Source organism: Telopea speciosissima, chromosome 5 (assembly GCF_018873765.1).
Source record: "Telopea speciosissima isolate NSW1024214 ecotype Mountain lineage chromosome 5, Tspe_v1, whole genome shotgun sequence".
Taxonomy (NCBI): Eukaryota; Viridiplantae; Streptophyta; class Magnoliopsida; order Proteales; family Proteaceae; genus Telopea; species Telopea speciosissima.
In genome coordinates this window covers 42,396,828-42,412,788 of record NC_057920.1, presented here as the reverse complement: position 1 = coordinate 42,412,788, position 15,961 = coordinate 42,396,828, and positions in this window count along the sequence as shown.

Below are 15,961 nucleotides of genomic sequence, written 5' to 3'. Positions count from 1 at the left end.
TGCTATCTTTTAGATGACCATTCCTCAATAGGCGGAATTTGAACTGTAAAATCCTCTTCACCTTCTAAATTTTCCACATATGCCATGTGATTGATCTCAAAATCGGTGAACCCAAACCTTCTCAGTTGCACATTCGATCCGAGACTGTCGAGTCCATTCTCTAGGTATTCAAGTTTCAGCATTCGATGGTCAGAGGCTAGACCTTTCCCTTAGTCAACGTTGCCCGCCTTCTCTGAACTTTCTATTTTAGTTTATTCTCATATAATAAGCACATACCATCATTCTTCTCACTCTCCTTTTTTGAGCGTATCGGCTTCAACCATGGAACGGTGTCGGCTCACTTCTGATCATTTTTTCTTTGTATATTTCCTTCAGGAAATTATTGATATTAGTTCTTGCTTTTGCTGGGAGATCGATCTTCCACATGAGGTGCACTTTGTCTCTCCATACCGTTCTTAATTCCCTCAAAGGTGCTTTTATAGGTCGAATTAGAGTGGTTGGGTGGTCCAAATCCATTGTCCCTTTTTCCAAAGCATTCACAGATCCCATGGATGATCTTGGGGAGTCAAATTAATCTTCAACAAGCGACCCATTCAAGGTGGAAAATGTTTCTAGTATCTTACGCCGCTGGGGGTATAGATACTTATGATACACTCCATGTAGATTTTCTAGGATTATCCCTACTTGCTCTTCCTCCATCATGTGACTTTGCATCTCCATAATCTTCTCACAGAATCTTATGATGAAGTTAGAGAATCCTTCATTTGGCTCTTGCCCTAGTGCCTCCAATTCTTTCTTTCCCTCTTGCTCTTCTCAGTCTGGGCTCTTAGGATAGCCCTATAGATTCAAGCGTCTATTCGTTTCTGCTCTTGCTTTATAGGTTGAATCAAAATCGTTGGATTTCTGAAGGGATCTTCTTCTTGTAACATATTCACCCCATGATTTGGCAAAGGGTTTGTGGTCACATTGGGCTATTGACCCATCTTCAATTCAATTTTCCCTGCATCTATTAGATCTTGGATTGCATGCTTAAGATGTATGCATCTATCTCTCTAATGACCCTTTTGATTATGATAGTAATAGTACCACTCTGGCTTGTATCCTGGAGGTGGATTGGCCATCTTCACAGGCAGTGGTGGTACAACGTCCAACATCCCTTCCTCCTTGAGTTTGAAGAAGAGGCAAGTGGTGTCATATTGCCAAAGGTAAACTATCTAGGAGGGGTTGACTGCTCATCCTAGATTACTAAAGCAGGAGCAACTGCTGGTGAAATTTGCTTCTCGGTGTACTGAATTGTAGTAATAGCATTCACTTTAGGGCCTTTCCCTCTTCCTCCTCTGTTGTTCTTGCCAGTAAAAGATCCAGAAGCTTTCTTGGTTGAAGTCTGGGCCTACTTCCCTTTGAATATTTTATCCTCCATGTGCTTTCCATTGGCTATGAGTGCTTCGAAGGTTTTGATGCGGTGACAGTAGAGACGATCGTGATATTCTCCATGTAGGTTTTCCAATATAATTTCAACCTATTCTAATTCATTCGAGCAGTTTCCACATCTTGGATGCCTTTTCATGGAATCTCATGATGAAGTTAGAAAATCCCTCATTGGCTCCTTGCCTCAGGGTTGCCAAGTCATGCTGGGTAATGTCCACTTCAGTGTTGTAGGAGTACTATTTGGTTAATGCCTTTACAATTGCCGACCGAGTTTGAGTTTGAGTTTGATCCAATTGGGTTAGCTAACTCAGAGCTGATCCTGCCAGCGAGTAAAGGAATGCTTGACCAATTTGCTCTTCTATGAGATTCCACGACTTGGCCACTGTAATGAAGATCTTCAAGTGAGCTTAGGGATCTCCTGTTCCATCGAACTTGTTGAACTTCCATTTGAAATCTTCAGGTATTCTTTCTCTAGTCAAGCAAACCATATCTTCTCCTGGTTTCTCAACAGCCTTTCCTTTCATTTCCATTCCAAGCTTCTCAACTTTTGCCCCCTCATTTGCTTCTCCCTTTCCATTTATGGTGGATCCTGGGGAGCATTGATGGCTATATCCTCTTCTTCTATCATGATCCTGGGTTATGCCCTAGACGTTGTTGGGGTTACTCTTGGCTCTCCGGGAGTTGGTGCATTGTTTGCTCGAGATTGACCTTGTATCGATTGGACCAATTGTGTAACTAGCTGCTTCATCTTTGTCATTTCCCTTTGCATGCTAACCATTTCCTGACTCAGGGCGTTTCTGAAGAATTGGCCTATGGCGGATCCATGATGCTCGTAACAGGGGGTGCCTTGTTGGACTTTGTGTCGAGGAACTAGAAGCCAAGAGAGGTGAACCAGAATTTTTAAATAGCTCAGAAGGTGGAATCTATTGGAGATTGGCCTGGTTCAATTGGCCGCCGTGATGGTTCCACACTAGTAATGGGGATTTTTTATCGTGGAATTGTGCCTTGCAAAGGTAAAAGGGGACAAATTTAGGGCACAAGTGGGGAGATTCATTTTTTTTTTATCTTGTTTAAATATTTTATATATATATATATTTTTTGTTTACAAGCAAATATATATATATATATATATATATACAAACAAAGCGACAATTCGCTTTTACTCTCTCGATTCTAATTTACTCGGGTAGTCGATGGTAGGGTTTACATCAACGTTCAAGATTGCTCGGGAATAACCCTTATGATCTTGTGATATGATGCAAGCTTGCAATAAATCCTTCATCTTTTGATAGTTCTCAGAGATCAAATTTGAATCATCATATGGAGATCTAATCGAGGACCTCTCAACATCACCGCTCATCAGAATTCTACTATTGTCACATTATTTAGACAACATATCTTTCTCCAAGGGACAATCGAGGCTACAATCTTTGATACATTAATCCAAACGGATATGCAACACATAATGAGGGACATTTGAGGGATGAGTAGAATTCTTCCTCTGATTGGTATTTTGTATTAATGAGAAGGTATATACCTATCGCTCATGATAGTGAATTACGGGTACGTGGTTCTTTAATGTACCTAGGGAATAGACCACGCGATCTCAGAGTAATCAAGCTAGTGCCCTTTCTGAGTAGCGGAGAACCGCACGACACACTAGTGATTACCCTCATCGGTAATATCAAGGGTTGTGGCTTCGGCCGCGAATTACCCATGACTACACATGGGGTTCAATGACTAACCACGGGGCTGTGTTCCCATGAAGTGTTGTGTGTGCATGATAGTGGTGCAGGAAGTGGGTACCATCCGATCTCAGAGTACTTAGTATGATGTGCCCCACCTCCTCGAGGGTAGAGGCACAATAGGGAGTACCCTCGTCATTTGATTTCAATTCGAACATGATGCATGATGCAATTCGTATAATAAAAGGGGTTAGCCAAACATGTCTCAACCAAATAATGCATAAGGGAGAAAAGTCTTACGTTCAATGGTAGCATCTAGTATTAAAAGTTTGACCATCATATTCCCTAGTGGAGTCACCACTGTGAGGATCTGTCCCTTTTTCCTTGGGGCGCATCAGCGCGGAGGGGGGTCTTGTTATGCTTCTCGGTTGGAGAGAGAAGGAATGCATCTTCTTAAAAGGTCATGATTATCAATGGGATGGGGGTCATACAATAACTATGAAATGGAGTCTCCACCTAGGATTAGGGCATAGGACTCATTGGTGTAGACTTGGGAAGGCTACGAGAGTTCTGTTGATCTGGTCAGAGATTCAGGGTAAGTGTTTAATTTATGAGAGTGGGAAGATGTTAGGTACCCACCTCGCCCGCGTAAATCGGTCTTTCTACTAGATGTTGGTTTTCGAATATTCTCCCTTTATGAATGTTCTATGCCCACATGTATGGCTAAATAATGATGCACAAACTATTTAATTAAATTAAACTATGTTACACTAACTACTGTACATTATACTAGAAAATTTGAAAGGACTAAATTATGCTAGAATTAAAAGTTAACAGAGGAAATGTATACCTATATGCTCTAAACAAATGCAATTCTACAAGACGGATAGCGTCTCCTAGCTCAGATGGAGGCAAAAGATTGGCTTTGTCCTTTCGTCGGATAGATTAACAATTTACGAGTGTCAAATCTTAGGATCTCGGACAGAATAATGGCGTTCCAAAGTTTTGGAAACAAGGGGCTCAATTGTCGGACATAGTGGTTACCCCATAAGAGTTTTCCAAAATTTGGACGAAAAGGGGTTTGGGAAGCCGAACTCAGACAGATCAGACTTTAGACAGGGGGACGAGGCTCGAAGGCTTGAAATCAAATTGGGCAAACAAGGAAAAACTGGAAAAATGGAGCTCTAGGGGTGCCCCCTCTCCCACATACTTCGAATATGCAAATGAGGGGGGGTGAGATGGGCTATTTATAAATAAAATAGGTCCCTGCAGTGTCGTAGAAATTGTGCAGGGCCACATAGGACAAAAATTGAAAAAATGGAAAAAAAAATAGAATCTGAGTACCCACGGGGCCACATGGTAGGTCCACCATGCACATGACGGTGCCGCACAGTAGGGCCATATAGGTCGCAGCGTTGCATAGTAGGGATGCCTCACAGGGCTGCGTGGGCCATGGCACCGCTCGATAGGGCTGCCTAGCAGGGCCAAGTAGTTCATGGCACCGAGCAGCAAGGCTGCCTGGAAGAGCCATGTAGTCCGCAATGCTGCCCAGTAGGGCCGCACAAGCCATAGTACCCGCATGGTAGGGCTGCCTGGCAGGGCCACGGCTACAGTGCTGCTTTATGGGGCAATGCAGGGAGCGTTGGGTCATGAGTTTTCTGTGGGGCTATCATGCGTACGTTGTATGCCTTACAGGGTGAACGAGGGTATTTGCGGAGTTTGAAAAGTTTGGTTTTTAAGGACATTGCCAGTCATCTGCATCGGATTGTCGTCATCACTGGGGGTGACAAAATTCAGCGTCTACAGGGATTGGATGAATTGATTATTGAATTATTATTTTGCAGGAACCTGTGACCTACCAAAAATATGGGTCACGCTCTACTGTCTTGAGCTAGTATGGTCAGCTATGTAGTACTGTCCGGCAATGGATTTTCGTGGCCGATTTCGAGGATCTAGCTCTTCTTTAGACTAGGTCCTTCGATACGTCCTTGGCTTAGGCCTTGGTTGAGAGATGGTGGCCTACTACCTATACCTTCCGCTTACCTGTGGGGAGATGATGATCACACCCCTATACTATTTCTTGTACACGAGGCTGTCTTTTGGTTACGAGGCCGTGACAGGGTACCCTAGCAGCAGGGAGTACAACGAGGAAGAGTTGTAGAGGCAGCTCGGCTCCCTTCCCCCTAATTCGTATGTGGTGGTGCAGTGGTTTTGTTGAGAGTGGGATAAGAAGAGGGTGAGCGATTCATCTAATCGTAAGAAACTGAACCAGCAGGTGAGATTCTTCATCCTCTACCATCTAGGGAACACCCTATTCGGCACCAGCGACATGAGGATCTACATCTCCATGGTGTGGTACCTCAAGGATCTGTCAAAAGTGAAGAAATTTGACTGGGCAGGAGTGGGCTATGCTCATATACTGAGGACACTGGATTCCTTGGCCATGCAATGTACCCAATGCATCGGAGGCACTTGGTTTGTACCCGAGGTAATCCTTTATTCCTTTTTGTATCTTGCTTCTTACTTATTGCTCATACTAATGTCTGTTGACTTGATTGTAGTGTTGGTGTTATGATCATTTGGGAGTATGGGCTCCCAGGTTGGTATCCCGAGGTAACTCCTTCTTTCTTAGGGTTGGGATGTGATTGTCTGATAACACCCGCCCTAAAGAGAGGAAGGTATTAGTGTCAGTGGTGAGGAAGATGCTACATTGACTCGCCCCACAGGAGGTAAGAATTTTTGTAATTTACCTATTGCCTTCTTTTGCCTTTGATTTTGGCTTTGACTTTGATGTCTGTATTGAAAGGTTGTATGGCAACCCTTCAAGTCTTTCGAGCTAGGTCTGCAGGTTTGACTGGAGGCCACTAAGAAGCTCCTGCCACAATGCATGGTCTTTGCTGGGCCATCCAAGTATGCCTAGTACTTGGGGGACCGGGCCTATAGGCAATGTGGTATGGGGTTGAGAGGCATTGTATCCCCATGAGGCCTCCTAGCTTCATGCTTGAGCCGGAGAGGCTCTCCAAAAGTGAGATGAACCGATTCATAAAGGGCATTGATGCATGGCCCTTCGTTGAGTACAACTCATGGGAACGTTACCGCGGGTTTATGCAAGCATTTGCAGTAGCTAAGAAGGGGCGCACTAAAATGATAAGGGGAAGCTTGGCTATTGTGGCTCTATCCATATCTAGGACAACAAAGTCCATCAGAAAGTATAATTCTTCCACCTTCACTAAAACATCCTCTAACAAACCATGAGGTGTCTTGACTGAACGATCATCCAACTGAAGGATGACCTCAGCGGGTTTCAAATCTCCTAAGCCAAATCTATCATAGACTGAATTAGGTAAGATATTCACACTAGCCCCTAAATCAAATAGTGCCCTATTTATGGAGAGATCTTCAATAATGCAGGAAATAAGAGGCGCACCTAGATCCTTAAGCTTAGGGGATAGGTTGTTAGAAATTACAGAACTAACCTGTTCAATTAAATGGACGGTCTTAGGATTTTAGTTCTTAACTTACGCTTTTGGGTGCAGAGGTCTTTTAAAAATTTAGCGTAAGCAGGAACTTGCTTTATAACATCCAAAAGGGGGAGATTGATGCAAACTTGTTGGAACAAGTCTATCATCTCTTGCAACTTTACACCCTTTTTATCTAGAAAGGCTGCGGCTGGTGTCTGAAGGGCTTGGGAAAGGGACCTTTGGAATGTAGGAATCAGGTGATGGTCCCTCCACAATAGAAATGTACAGCCCCTTCCTTGGGAACTAATGAGTGATTTCCATAGGTTGTGTTCTATACTAGACTCATGTGTTTCTACACTACCACCAGAATTCTCTAGGGTTGACTCAGCCTCTCCCTGACTTTGAGACTTTGTTATACCTGCTACCGAGAGCCTATTTGTTTATTATTTATCCTCGTGGTGTGTAGACTATGCTGCCTTATTTGTCAGTGAGCCTTTCACCGTGATGGTCAAAGGGTAAGTTACTAAACCTATTTTATCACTTGTTTCCCTCCTCTCAAAGTCCTTGAGGTGCGGGCCCAAGCCCGGACCTTTTTGATACTTTATCTACCCTTTTTTATGCATAGGATGCAGGGTCCTACGTGCATCCAACCCTACTTCCAATGCTATTGTCGTGGCTGTTTTGAGTGAGACATTATGTGGAGCCCATATGCCCTTTGTCGAGGGTGTTATTGGTGCCCTATCATGGTTGACTACGACCCAAGCCTCGTTTTTATTTTAGTGACCTCTTGAGTGGGCCCTTGGGTCCAAGTCATGCTTGAAATAAGATAATGTACTTTAGACATTAAAAGACCTTAGCCAAATAAGGCCCAAGCTTTATTCTAAAGTGAAGCCCATTGGGGCCAAGTAGTGTTTATAATGGAGTTTAATTAAGTTTAGATGGGTAATGTGTTGTGGTTTATTAAGAGACTCTACTCAAACAACCCCTAAGTGGACATTTAAGCTACCCTACCCAAATAGCCCCTAGATTTATAACTAAGAGGCCCTAGCCAAACATGCCTTAGTAAGGCATTTTCTATAAATAGGATAGCTAGGGCAATCCCTTAGCCATTTCCCATTTCTTCCTAGCTAACCTAAATCGAAGGAGAGACGAGAGCTTTGAAGCAAGGAGGAGAAGAAGGAGAAGAAGGAGAAGAAGAAGGGATCGGTTCCTTGTGCTTGAGTCTACTTGGGGCAGCCTTTGTGTACCTAAAATAGGTAGGCCAAGTGCTCTTTCCCCATTTCTCCCTTCTCTTTTCTCTTTTTCTGTTGAGCTTGGATGGCTCTCCATGTTTCAGTTTTGAGCTTAGATGGCTCTCCTTATTTCAGTTTTGAGCTTGGGGTTCCTCTAGGAACCAAATGGTTAAGCCTAAGTTATGTTTTGGGGACTTCCTTAATGTGGTACAGTCCTATTAAGACCTCTATTTTGACCTCCTACTGAATCTATTTGATTCTAGAGTTTTAACCACTAAAGGAAACCCCAAATCCTGATTTTGAGCATTTGATCCTTTAAATCCCTCAATCTTTTGATGAAGGATACTTCTAAGACCTTAATAGACCATAGGACACCCCCTCCTTAGTCCCTTGGAACTTAAAGAACTAAATGGGGCAAATCTGGACTGTTAAGGACCTTAAAATCGCACCTAGATTGCATGGGATGCAAGGTCAGAGGCATGCGATGTTGACTCCGATGTTAAATCCGATGAGGCCTGAGCCTGCAGTGAAGGTCGAATGCAAGGTCAGAGGCATGCGATGTTGAATCCGATGTTAAATTTGATGAGGCCTAAGCCTGCAGGGTAGGTTGGATGCAAGGTCGGAGGCATGCGATGTTAAATCTGATGAAGCTTGAGCCTGCAAGGAAGGTCGGATGCATGCGATGATGAATCCGATGTTAAATTTGATGAGGCCTAAGCTTGCAGGGAAGGTCGAAGGCATGCGATGTTGACTCCGATGTTAAATCTGATGAGGCCTGAGCCTACAGGGAAGGTTGGATGCAAGGTTGGAGGTATGCGATGTTGAATCCGATGTTAAATCCGATGAGGCATGAGCCTGCAGGAAAGGTCGGATGCAAGGTCAAAGGCATGCGATGTTGAATTCGATGTTAAATTCGATGAGGCATGAGCCTGCAGGTTAGGTCGGAGGTATGCAATGTTGAATCCGATGAGGCTTGAGCCTGTAGGGAAGGTCGGCTGCAAGGTCGGATGCATGCGATGTTGAATCTGATGTTAAATTCGATGAGGCCTGAGCCTACAGGGAAGGTCGGATGCAAGGTCGGAGGCATGCAATGTTGCCTTGGGTGTTGTTTTGAAGCCTATAACGTATGTAATTTGCGGAGGCTTCTCTATAAGACCCTCCCTACACTCTCTTACACTCTTACTCACTTCCTTAGGCATCAACACACGTGTAAGGGAGTAAATTTAAGTGGGAATCGTTACGCTTATACAAATTTTATTATAAGTAATCGGTGAGTGGGTTTTGGGTATTTATTTGGTTTGTTTATACTAAGTGTACCTTTATTATACCACTTGTAGCATCATTGAACATGTTGCACAAGTACATTACTTATCTTGATTATGGATTTATATGATGATGTTATGAAAGGTACTTCATATAAGCATATGTATATTGTGCTACTTGCATCATCATTAAATATGCTGCTTAATTGCATTTTTCACTTTGATTATGGAATGATATGATGATGTTGAGAATTATGTTTCAGCTTTGTGTCGGGTGAAGATGCCGCATCAAGACCCAAAAAATGTATATAAACTTACATTGCATGCCATGATGGTCTATATGCACCGTGTTGTGCTGGTGCCTGAGTGTTAGATGGAATGGGACGTTGATACACCGAGAATACCTCTTGACACGATAGAAAACATGTAGTATAACTGTGGTTAGAACTTTGTTCCCTATGCTACGACCCTTACCAACAGGGGTTTAAGTGTTGGGTAACCAAAGCACCTGATGCCTATGGAGAGTTAGAGAGGCCAGGCCAGTGGTAGTAATGGTTATCGGGGTCTACCTCTGGGTGGTGATGGCTACGATCGGCACGGGCTCCATAGTAATAATTGAGGTTGCATTATGGTGAACATGGAAGGATCCACAGTGTCTTCTCGAGTTATTGTAGTAGCATATACCCATTGACTTAGCATTGTGTGTTAGGTGGTAAATAAATTAATAATGGCATGCATCATGGACTATTTGTGATTGTGTGATTGTGCATCCCCTTTTCTCTCTCACTAGCTTAATGGAGCTAATCCCCGTGCATACATTCTTTTTAGATTTTGATGCAGATGATTTTAGTATTGTGGAGCCCGAGGCCGTGACTGAGGATCATGGTGGTGGTTGCCCCTTGATGATTGTGCCTATAGGTTGCATTGTTACTTGGGATTCGATCCCATTTTGTCATTTTGAGAGCCTTGAACTTTGTATAACCTTTTATGTATTACATTTTTTATAGCTACTTGATGGTCGTAGGAATTTTGTAACTATGCTACTTATTATCATTAGCCAATAAACATCTTACAATTATTTAATTTACATTTTTACAAACTCTGACCTATCTTGGAATATAATATTCCTTTGTCTTTCGCACTCTGATATTATTATATTTTAATATTACTTTATGACTATGGGTTAGGACACTGTATCTGTGATCCTGGTAGCTTATTGGGAGAACGTGTGTTGTCCTAGTCACACATTTTATTGTATTTTATCCCTTGTCCAGATAGGGTTGTGACAGACTTAGTAGGCAACATCCCATTAGTGGCTAAGGGTGCATCAGGTTTTTCCATCCTTTTGCCACTCCTCAGGATTGCGACTGATTAGACTTGTTCTTTCCCTGGACTCATTTGACTACTTGGGTTACCTATTGGCTGACTCGGCAATTGGTCAGCCTCCCTCCTACTTATAGCATCAGCTAGCTGACTATGTTAGTTCTCTAGCTTATTAATGGACTGAGTATGTGAGTGTAGCAGCTGTGTGTTCTGCTCGAGTCCACTTAATGCTTTTAGTGCCTTCTCCTTAAAGGGTTGATTCTATTGGGGTTGAGGATATGGTGGCTGTCCACCCCTGTGGGCATTGGTTTGAACATTAACTGGTGACCTATATGGTGGGTTTGGAGGATTATTAGGCACTGAGTTCCTTCATGAAAAGTTTGGATGGCTTTGTCATCACGGATTATAAGTGTTGGAAAAAGGATTAATACTCGATGTAGGGAAACTTTGAGCCACTTGTGCCTATTCCTGAACAAACTCAAGGTATTGTGCAGCCAAAGGATAGTCCATCACATAGTGACTAGGGAAAAAACATAGAGTATAGGCTTCAGTCTGATTGGGTGGAGGGAAACTCATTGGGAAATGGGACATAGGATGCTACCCTATAGACATCAAATAGTCCAATTTATTAGACAGCATGTCAACCTTAGTAGTCATCTTAACAGTTGGGTTGATCTCATAGAGACCACCCTTCTTTGGTTGTCTTGTGTGTGGAATTTCAGTTTGAGAGACTGAAGTGTGATGTTGGGAATTCTCACTAAGAGTTTCAAAAAGATCCCACACTTCGGTCTCATTCGTGTGCATAAATGTTCCTCCACGAGGAGTCCACCATCTGCCTATATCGATCACGGAGACCATCATAAAAACTCTGGACTAACTACCATTTCGAGATAGCGTGGTGGGGGCACTTCCGAAGTAATTCCTTATGTCCCACCCTCGCTTCATAAAATTGTTCGCCCTCTAATTGGGAGAAACTAGTAATGGCTAGCCTAAGGCTATTAGTCCAGCCAATGGGGAAATTTTTTTTCAGAAATTCCTACTGCAATCCGCTCATGTAGAAATCCTAACCGAATCTTGGGACTGAAGCCAGTGTTTGGCTTTATCCTTTAAAGAGAATAGGAATAGAAGCAACTTTAGGGCATCTTCAGAGAGGTTTTGGATTTTGACTGTAGAGCATACCGCTAAGAATTCATCAAGATGTTTGTAATGCTCCTCATTAGGAAGTCCATAATAGGATGGTAACATTTGTATGATGCTGGACTTGATCTCATATTGAGCGGCCTGAATGGCAGGCAACTGAATACAAGACGCAGGGGTATAGGCAGTTGGAGTGAAGTGCTCACTCAGTGGTCTTCTTAGTTGATCCTCGTTACTCATTTTATTATTATCCTTAAGTCTAGCCAAAGATTGCTCTATTTCCAGGTCAAGGGTAGTCAGGTTGGGGTGCAAAGAACGCCGACTATGCATATAACACAACACAGGTTGAACGTGCTAATTAAACAAAAATTAAAACTAGTAAATTAAAATGTGATAACTAATAAAAAAACAATTAATAAAAATCAAAATCAGAACTAAAAAAAACTAAAAAAAAATAATTAATTTAAAACTAACGAAAATACTTACCTGGTGTTGGCGGTTGCGCAATTCAACATGCTGCCCCTCGATAAAAAGTTATACATATGATCTTAAGGGGCTTGGGAAATTAAAATTAAACCAAAACACCCAATCTAATGCTGAAAATAAAAATTATATAAAATAATATAAACTCAATTTACATAAAATCTAGAAAAGAACTGAAACTAAAAAGAGTAGTCCAAACGCAAAATCCGTCCTTGCTCTATCTACTCTGTTTCCTGCAAAAACAAAGAGAATGCTAGTTATACGGTGCTAAAACTAACCTAATAATAAGAAAAAAAAAATTAAAAATAAAATTCTGGAATTATAAAATTAGAACTAAAACACACTAACACAAAGCAATCTTAGCAACCATGCTTCGGTTCCTCGGCAATGGCGCCAAAATTTGATTGTATCGTCAATCGGTCAAAAATAAAACCCTAAATTAATCTAGCAAATAGAATGTAAGGGGTCAATCTACGGGGAACTGGAAGGCTAAGTTACTAAGATGATTAGATGAAAGTGATGAAAATTAAAGTACAACAAATCTGATTTTAAACTACGAATGAAAGAAACGAATCTAAGCTAACAATGATATGCAAATACGGGAGAAGACTATCTTTAGGTTACGAATCCCTAATGGATTGAATTCAATTCGGTTCATTATAACCATAGGCCTAATAACACCATAGGATGTAGGATTCTTCCTAGGTATGGACTATCTTGACAAGTACTATCATCCATTGCTACAAGACTTGGTACGCTTAGTTCGTTCAGCTATAATCCATCATCGGTACAACCACATAAGAACAAAATACTATTGCTTGAATAAAAAAATATTGAATCATAGAAACAAAATTCCTGAACTAAATACATCAATTAAAATCATCCAAATAGGAATGGGATCTCAACATCAAGCAATTAAGAATGCAAACTAGAATTTTAAATAACAACTACCATTGGTTCATCTACACCTAAAGATAGAGAATACTTAGCCGCTCATGGCGCTAAGAGACAGGGGGCAGCAATGGTGATCTTCCATGAACGTCATACGCAGGTAGAGATCTAAAATGGCTTCAATGGCAAGGCTGGTCTTCTTGCGCAATACTGTCCAGGAAAATCCTTAGAAGAAGCAAAAGAAAAGAGAAGAGGATACAATGAGAAGAAAGATGGAATGATGGTGAGTGATAATGTGCTCCATTGTGAATGTTGCAGAGCTAGTCCAAGATGGGAGAGATGAGAGTGATCAAGCCAAGATGGGGAACCATGAGGAAGTGAAGAGATATAACAAGAGATGGGAGAGAGGGATTGGGAATTGTGAGGGAGATGAGATCATGGAGGATTTTAGGAGAGATTAGGAGATAGAGCCATGGGGAGATGGGAGAGATTTAGGAGAGATGGGGGAGAGATGTGGGCAGCTTGTGAGAAAGAGAGATTTTAGGGAAGAGAAGAAATAGGAGAGAGAAAAGAGAATTGAGAGAAGTAGGAAAGTTAGGAACCGTAGTGGGATGAGAGAGAATTTAACCTAAATTCTAAATTTAATCAAAATACTCTTTGTGCAAATAACTCTCCATCCTGGCCCCAGATGAACCCAATTCAAGAATTAAAGTTGCTCCAATTAGTGTTCCGGACGATGTGAGCCCAATATCTTCTGAAAATTTCCTAATTTTCTAAAATTATGATTATGCCCTTGGATCTTTAGTGAAACTTCTTCCCATTTCACCCTTGATCACATGTCAGTCGATCCATGGGTAAACTAGTTCCTAGATTACATCAAATCCTTCCCATTCAGCATCTTTTATGCGCATGACCCCTTAAGACCAAATTCAGTGGTGATAGGTGGGGGCCACCCCCTGAATTTGAAAATACAAGAGGTCTTCATTGAGCTGGGCTTGTGTAGCATTAAACTCCTCTAAATTGGTTTTCTCAATTTAGGCTTCAAAAATGCACTTTTTCTCCAATTCTTCCAATATGTCGAAAATACCCCTGTACCTTGAAAATACAGAAAAGTACCCGAATAGCTCCATTCTAAGAAGATAAAAATATAGAATTAAATGGGATAATTTAACACATAAATATTCTCATCAGCAGCCTTGCGCGCACATGTTGCCTTGCCAAGCAGCCTTGCGCTCGCGGCTGGGCACCCATGCCTACCAGTCAGTGCCAGCTATGCCAGCAGCCTTGCTCGCATGGTACCATGCCAAGCAGACTTGTACGCACACAGCTGGGCACCCATTCTTACCAGCCAGTGCTAGCCATGCCAGCAGCCTTACACGCATGCGGTGCCATGCCAAGCAGCCTTGTGCTTGTGCGATTGGGCACCCATGCCTACTAGCCAGTGCCACCCATGCCAGCAGCCTTATGCTTGCACAGTGCCATGCCAAGATGCCTTATGCACACGCGACTGGGCACCCATGTCTGCCAACCAGGGCTAGCCATGCCAGCAGCCTTGCACTGGCACAGTGCCATGCCAAGCAGCTTTGCACACGGGACTGGGCACCTATGCCTGCCAGTCAGTGCCAACCATGCCAGTAGCTTGCGCGTGCGTGATGCCATGCTTAGCAGCCTATGCGTGTGGCTGGGCACTCATGCCTACCAACCAGTGCCAACTATGGTAGCAGCCTTACACGCACGTGGTTTTATGCCAAGCAGACTTACACACGGGTGACTGGGACCCATGCCTTCTAGCCAGTACCAACCATGCCAGCAGGCTTACACGCACACGGTGCCACATGAAGCAGCCTACTAGGCACCCATGCCTGCCAGCCAGTGCCTGCCATGTGCACACCCGGCTGGGCAATCATGCACATGCCTGACTGGGCACCCATACCTACCAATTAGTGCCAGCCATGCCAGCAACCTTGTGCACGCACGGCTAGGTAGCCATGCCTGCCAGCCAGTGCCAGCAATGCCAGCAGACATGCATGTGCGTGGTTGGACAGCCATACTTACCAGCTAGTGCCAGCCATACCAAGTAGCCTTGCACGCGGCTGGCCAGCCATGCCTACCAGCCAGTCCCAGCCATGCTGGGCAGCCTTACGCATGATAGTGCAGTAAAGCTGGGCAGCCTTGTGCACAGTAATGCAGCCATGTGTGTGGCAGTGCAGCCAAGCTGGGAAGCCTTGTGCATGACAGTGCAGCCAAGTTGGGCAGACTTGTGCGCATCAGTCAGCCATGCTGGGAAATAATGTGTATGGCAATCATCCATGCTGGGCAACGATGTGCGCGGTAGTCAACCATGCTAGGCTATGATGTGCGCGGTAGTCAGCCATGCTGGGAAACGATGTATGAGGCAATCAACCATGCTGGACAGCTTTGTGCATGGCAGTGTAGCCATATTGGGCAGCCATGTGTGAGGTAGCCAGCCATGCTAGGCAGCCTTGTGCGTGGTAGTCTGCCATGCTGCCCAGCCTTGTGCGCGATAGTCAGTTATGTTGGCCAACTTTGTGCGTGGTAGTGCATCCATGCTGGGCAGCCATGTGTGTGGAAGTCAGCCATGCTTGGCAATGATATGCGAGGAAGTCAGCCATGCTGGGCAGCCTTGTGCGCGGCGTGCTTGCCATGCTGGGCAACCACGTGCAAGGCAGTACAGTCGTGCTTGCCTAGCCCATGTCCACAAACACTTAGGAGTTTTGTATCATAGCTTGAACAATATTTAGGCACTTGGCACAACTTGGGCACCATAAGTTGGGCAAGTATAGGCACACTTGGGACTTATGCAGCACATATGGGCATGAATTGGCCCACAGTAGGGCACCACGGCATAGCCACGTATAGGAACACATGGCCACAGATAGGAACACAGTAGGGCACCACAGCTTGGGTATTTAAATTTTGCACCACACTTTGGGTGATTAGGAATTTTTTCACTTGGGCACATATGCAACGAACATAGGCACTAGGGCAAAGTATGCACCACACTTAGGGGCAAGCACGCTTGGTCTACAACTCTGGCA